This window comes from Entelurus aequoreus, linkage group LG06 (genome assembly GCF_033978785.1).
Source record: "Entelurus aequoreus isolate RoL-2023_Sb linkage group LG06, RoL_Eaeq_v1.1, whole genome shotgun sequence".
NCBI lineage: Eukaryota > Metazoa > Chordata > Actinopteri > Syngnathiformes > Syngnathidae > Entelurus > Entelurus aequoreus.
Window position 1 is genome coordinate 6692758 of NC_084736.1, and position 7518 is coordinate 6700275.

Below are 7518 nucleotides of genomic sequence, written 5' to 3' on the forward strand. Positions count from 1 at the left end.
CACTCATTCACACAAAAGGGTTGTTTCTTTCTGTTATTAATATTCTGGTTCCTACATTATATATCAATATATATCAATACAGTCTGCAAGGGATACAGTCCGTAAGCACACATGATTGTGCGTGCTGCTGGTCCACTAATAGTACTAACCTTTAACAGTTAATTTTACAAATTTTCATTAATTACTAGTTTCTATGTAACTGTTTTTATATTGTTTTACTTTCTTTTTTATTCAAGAAATTTTTTTTAATTTATTTATCTTATTTTATATGATTCATTTTTTAAAAAAGTACCTTATCTTCACCATACCTGGTTGTCCAAATTAGGCATAATAATGTGTTAATTCCACGACTGTATATATCGGTTGATATCGGTATCGGTTGATATCGGTATCGGTAATTAAAGAGTTGGACAATATCGGCATATCGGATATCGGCAAAAAGCCATTATCGGACATCCCTGATATATATATATATATATATACACACACACATGTATAAATTTATATACATACAATGTATATAAATGTATAAATATATATATATATATATATATATATATATATATATATATATATATATATATATATATATATATATATATATATATATATATATATATATATATATATATATATATATATATATTAGGGCTGCAACTAACGATTAATTTGATAATCGATTAATCTGTCGATTATTACTTCGATTAATCGATTAATAATCGGATAAAAGAGACAAGCTACATTTCTATCCTTTCCAGTATTTTATTGAAAAAAACCCAGTATACTGGCACCATACTTATTTTGATTATTGTTTCTCAGCTGTTTGTACATGTTGCAGTTTATAAATAAAGGTTTATTTTAAAAAAAAACAATTTTTTAAATTTTTTTTAAAAAGCCTCTGCGCATGCACATAGCATAGATCCAACGAATCGATGACTAAATTAATCGCCAACTATTTTTTTAATCGATTTAATCGATTAGTTGTTGCAGCCCTAATATATATATAATATATATAATATATATATTTATATATATATATATATGTATATATATATTGTATATATATATATATATATATATATATATATATATATATATATATATATATATATATATATATATATATATATATATATATATATATATATATATATATGTGTGTGTATATATATATATATATGTGTGTATATATATATGTGTGTGTATATATATATATATATATATATATATATATATATATATATATATATATATATATATATATATATATATATATATATATATATATACCTACAGCGTGTATATGAAATGTTGATGGAGGGTTTTGAAGTCGTTTTAGAGGTCTTTGAAGGCAACATAGAAGACTCCCATCTTGCAAGCGTTATTTTTACAGCATCTTCAGAATGCTAAAAAAAACAAAAAAAGACATAGCATGATAGCACGTGTGTTCTTGTCTCTCCTAATTATTGTGAATGATAGGCAAAATTCCCCCCCAAAAGAAAGTGCAGTTCCCCTTTAAGCCGTCTCCAAGTGCACTTTTTGTCACGAAAGCCACAAGCAAGGAGAGCCGTGCCTCAGAGAAGCACCAAAAGTGATCTCCCATACTCATCATTGCATCTGACAGGTAATATCATTTGAAGGGGAGCACATACCCACTTCCTGTGTAAAAGTTGGAGTGAAATATATCAGCCTGTACACCAGAGGAGGATCGTTTGTTTATAAGGCAGTGTTTTTCAACCACTGTGCCGTGGCACACTAGTGTGCCGTGAGATACAGTCTGGTGTGCCTTGGGAGATTATGTCATTACACCTAATTGGTATTTTTAGACAATATGATTTGCCTGAGCGGCTAGGAGACCCCGAGGGTAACAAGCGGTTGCCTTGTTGCCTTACCATTAAGAACAATAAATTAGTTTTTAGTATAAGTTTGCTGGTTTCAAGAAATGTAATGCATATCATTATGTCAAGATAATGGCACTAGCATTTACTTCATTTAAGCTTTGCGTGTCATATCAAGTTTAGAATAGAATAGAAAGTACTTTATTGATCCCTAGGGGTAATTCAGCACCACAGTTCGCTCACAATAGACAATAAACACTTAGGTATTTTTTAAATGTGAATAATATAAATACAGTCTATTATACAGCATTATTCACATGTGAATAATGTAAATGCAGTCTATTATACAGCATTATTCACATGTGAATAACATAAATACAGTGTATTATACAGCATTATTCACATGTGAATAACATAAATACAGTCTATTATACAGCATTATTCACATGTGAATAACATAAATACAGTCTATTATACAGCATTATTCACATGTGAATAATATAAATACAGTCTATTATACAGCATTATTCACATGTGAATAATATAAATACAGTCTATTATACAGCATTATTCACATGTGAATAACATAAATACAGTCTATTATACAGCATTATTCACATGTGAATAACATAAATACAGTCTATTATACAGCATTATTCACATGTGAAAAACATAAATACAGTCTATTATACAGCATTATTCACATGTGAATAACATAAATACAGTCTATTATACAGCATTATTCTCATGTGAATAACATAAATACAGTCTATTATACAGCATTATTAACATGTGAATAATATAAATACAGTCTATTATACAACATTATTCACGTGTGAATAACATAAATACAGTCTATTATACAGCATTATTCACATGTGAATAATATAAATACAGTCTATTATACAACATTATTCACATGTGAATAATATAAATAGTCTATTATACAGCATTATTCACATGTGAATAACATAAATACAGTCTATTATACAGCATTATTCACATGTGAATAATATAAATACAGTCTATTATACAGCATTATTCACATGTGAATAACATAAATACAGTCTATTATACAGCATTATTCACATGTGAATAATATAAATACAGTCTATTATACAACATTATTCACATGTGAATAATATAAATAGTCTATTATACAGCATTATTCACATGTGAATAACATAAATACAGTCTATTATACAGCATTATTCACATGTGAATAATATAAATACAGTCTATTATACAGCATTATTCACTTGTGAATAACAAATACAGTCTATTATACAGCATTATTCACATGTGAATAACATAAATACAGTCTATTATACAGCATTATTCACATGTGAATAACATAAATACAGTCTATTATACAGAATTATTCACATGTGAATAACATAAATACAGTCTATTATACAGCATTATTCACATGTGAATAATATACATACAGTCTATTAAACAGCATTATTCACGTGAGGTTTAAGAATATTTTTCAACATATTGAGCAAAAAGGTCTCTTTTTATTCTACCAAGAAAAGTGCACTTGTTATTAGTGAGAATATACTTATTTTAAAGGTATTTTTGGGTTCATCGAGGTTAGCTAATTTGACTTGTTTTGGAAAGTCTTGGCAAGCCAAATTTTCTTGTTCTATTGGCAGATCATTTTGCTTAGTTCGAGTAAAATACCCCTCATTTTTGTATTTTTTTTCTTTCTTGTTTTTGACCACTGACCTTTGCAACGTGGTCGTCACGCAAAGCTCACGCGTTCAACGCGTCACACTCGATCACCGTCACTTCTTTCGAGCAGCTGCTGCTTCCTGTCAGTTTGTCAATCAAGGTCTCCTTGGCGGATTGTTGTCAGTCCTTTTTGTCGCAGAACAGTCTCCCTGTTTGACTCCCCTCCTCCCCCGCCAAAAAGCCCGCCATCATTTTTTAATGACAGAGATCAGGGAGACAATCAATGTTGGACGAGGTGACGCCACTTTCAGCGCCCTTCACAAGACACTAACCAGTCAGATAGCGGCCGGCCCCGAATCGACGAAAGCTAAAAACACAATTAGAGACAAATTAACGAGTAAGCTTCTCAGTGGAGTTAATCAGTGTAAAATCACCTCCTCGTTCTCTGACCCATTACTCCATCTGCACTCTCTTCCCGCAGCTTCAAACACGGCCATAAAACGTGGACAGTTAAAGCACCAGAAGGCCGTTTTGGGCGATGCGGTTGACACAGAAGGAGAAGCTGAGGTTGGAGATTAGTCTGAGATGATGGCGGCGTGTTGATTTTGGATTTGTCGCGGCGATCTCAGCTGTTCTGCTCTTGTAAAATGGACGGGGGAGTCTCTTCCAGACCTGGAAGGGTTAATGGAGGGTACCAGGGAGTGAGCCCTGAGGGACACCAAGGGAGCCGTGGCTGATTGATTTGTCCGTTCCAATCAATGGACGTCTGTCAATGTGTTGGATTGAGTCGCAGGCGTGGGGGTGGGGGTGGGTGGGTGGGCGGGGGGGTTGGGGGGAGGTGATCTCATCTCCAATGAAACTCAACTTTGAAGTAACGTCGCATTTTCAGACAGAAAAGGAAGAACGGACGAATTTTGGCTTAAAAAAGTAAAGATAAAGGTGAAGTTACCGGCGTCACAATGTAAACAAACGCCATTTGTGGATCTACACCTGACATCCACTGTAATGATACCAAGTACAGGCACGTATCTAGTCGGTAGTACTATGATTACGTCGATATTTTTTAGCATCACATCGTTTAAAAAAAAAATTATATTATGTTTATAAAGTCAGTAAATACGTCCCTGGACACATGAGGACTTTGAATATGACCAATGTATGATCCTGTAACTACTTGGTATCGGATTGAAACCCAAATTCGTGGTGTCATCCACAACTAATGTAAAGTATCAAAGAAGAGAAGAATAAGTGATTATTGCATTTTAACAGAAGTGTAGATAGAACATGTTAAAAGAGGAAGTAAGCAGATATTAACAGTAAATGAACAAGTAGATGAAAAAATCATTTTCTACCACTTGTCCTTAAAGGCCTACTGAAATGAATTTTTTAAATTTAAACGGGAATAGCAGATCCATTCTATGTGTCATACTTGATCATTCTGCGATATTGCCATATTTTTGCTGAAAGGATTTAGTATAGAACGTCGATAAAGTTCGCAACTTTTGGTCTCTGATAAAAAAAAAAACTTGCCTGTACCGGAAGTAGCGTGACGTTGTCAGTTGTTCACTCCCTCATATTTTCCTATTGTTTTCAACGCAGCTAGAGCGATTCGGACGATTACCCCATTAATTTGAGCGAGGATGAAAGATTCGTGGATGAGGAACGTTAGAGTGACGGACTAGAATGCACTGAAATACATGTTTTTTCTCGCTCTGACCGTAACTTAGGTACAAGCTGGCTCATTGGATTCCACACTTTCTCCTTTTTCTATTGTGGATCACGGATTTGTATTTTAAACCACCTGGGATACTATATCCTCTTGAAAATGAGAGTCGAGAACGCGAAATGGACATTCAGTGCCTTTTATCTCCACGACAATACATCGGCGAAATGCTTTAGCTACGAGCTAACGTGATAGCATCGTGCTTTAACTGCATATAGAAACAAAAAAAAATAAACCCCTGACTGGAAGGATAGATAGAAAATCAACAATACTATTAAACCGTGGACATGTAAATACACGGTTAATGCTTTCCAGGCTGGCGAAGGTTAACAATGCTGTGCGAACGACGCCATTGAAGCTAACTTAGCAACTTAGCAACTGGACCGCACAGAGCTATGCTAAAAACATTAGCTCTCCACCTACACCAGCCAGCCCTCATCTGCTCATCAACACCCGTGCTCACCTGCGTTCCAGCGATCGGCGGAAGGACGAAGGACTTCACCCGATGCGTTTGGCGGCCCGGAGACGTAGGAAGTCAAGGTGAGGTCGGCGGCTAGCGCGTCTGCTCTCCAACAAAGTCCTCCTGGTTGTGTTGCTGTAGTCCGCTGCTAATACACCGATCCCACCTACAACTGTCTTCTTTGCAGCCTTCATTGTTCATTAAACAAATTGCAAAAGATGTCCAGAATACTGTGGAATTATGAAATGAAAACAGAGCTTTTTGTATAGGATTCTACGGGGTACCATAACTTCCGTTTAAACTGACTTCGTCACGCGCATACGTCATCATACCGCGACGTTTCAGCTGGATATTTCCAAGGAAGTTTTAAATGTCACTTTATAAGTTAACCCGGCCGTATTGGCATGTGTTGCAATGTTAAGATTTCATCATTGATATATAAACTATCAGACTGCGTGGTCGCTAGTAGTGGCTTTCAGTAGGCCTTTAAACACAGCAACGTGTGTACTACAAATTAAGCACACGGCTTTACCTTTACTTGGCAGTCCATGTCTTGTTGAAAACACGCCATTCGTCATCACCTTTTCTTTTTTTAGCGTCTCGGGGATAACCGTCGCTGTGCGCCTTCACTAACAGGACATACGCCCATAAATAACACTTTTCAAAATAAAAGCAGCACAGTTGTATTGCACGCACGACATAGATGTTTTTTTTAATTTATTTTGTAATTTGTGATTGCCGCTGCGCGCACGAGCATACGTCCACACGGAAGTCATACAAATAACGCTTTTCAAAACAAAAGCAGCACCATTGTATTGCACACTCGAAATAGATACTTTTTTACATTTATTTTGTAATTTATGATTGGCCTCACGCGGGCCGGACAGGGACGTACAAAGGGCATGCCCAGGTCTGCACAAGAAAGATACGGATTTCAGTACCCATCCCGAGTTGTGACTCAGGCTAGTTTTCGGAGTAATGGGTTTGTTGCTTGTTTGTTTGTGTACCAGGCGACTCTCCGTGTTCTTTCTCAATATTTTTTTCTTTGTCTATTCCCGAAGAAATCTGCGTAGCAACAAGGACTATTTCTTGTTGTTTTTAAGGCGCCCTTCAAAGACTGTTTACTTACTTACAGTATCTGCTTGCTTTTTGTGTTTCGGTGCCCGTCGCTTATAGCGACAAATAAGTTATTTCCATTCCGACCTGCACCTCCAGTCTTCTCATTAGTCAAGAATACAACCGGCTCGACTTCGAAGTAGCACACAGCACACATTCATTATATTTCTATCATCTCCATATCAGCTTTTGTATTGTTGGAGCTTTCCAATTCCTTGCGGCGCTTTAAATGTCAGCCCGCCACACTTTGGACTTATCACACGGATGCGCTTTATTGATAGAAAAGGCCATCTACTATGAATGGGATCGCCATGGTTACACGAGAATAAGAACAAAAAAAAATGGAGTGCTTTTATTTCTCTGAAGAGAAATAACACACCTTTTTATTAATAATTGAAGGTGAATATAAATGCGGCGGCTGTGAGATGCAGGCGATGCGGAAAATCAAGGCGGCGACAGATAACACGCGATGAACGCGGCGTACTGTGCGGTGCATCTGCTCCAACAACAGTTTTATCTTCCGAGGATGTCTTATCCAATTTCTTTACGTGGATAAAAAAAAAATGTCAGCGGTCAGAAGTTGACGAGTTTATAGAATATAGAAGAACTTTTACTGCACGGCAGACTGAGCTTTATCAGCGTATTTTGAGCTTTTCTTCCTTAAGTAACTTTTTCAACCTTCGTAATCTACAAAAACCCCAAAA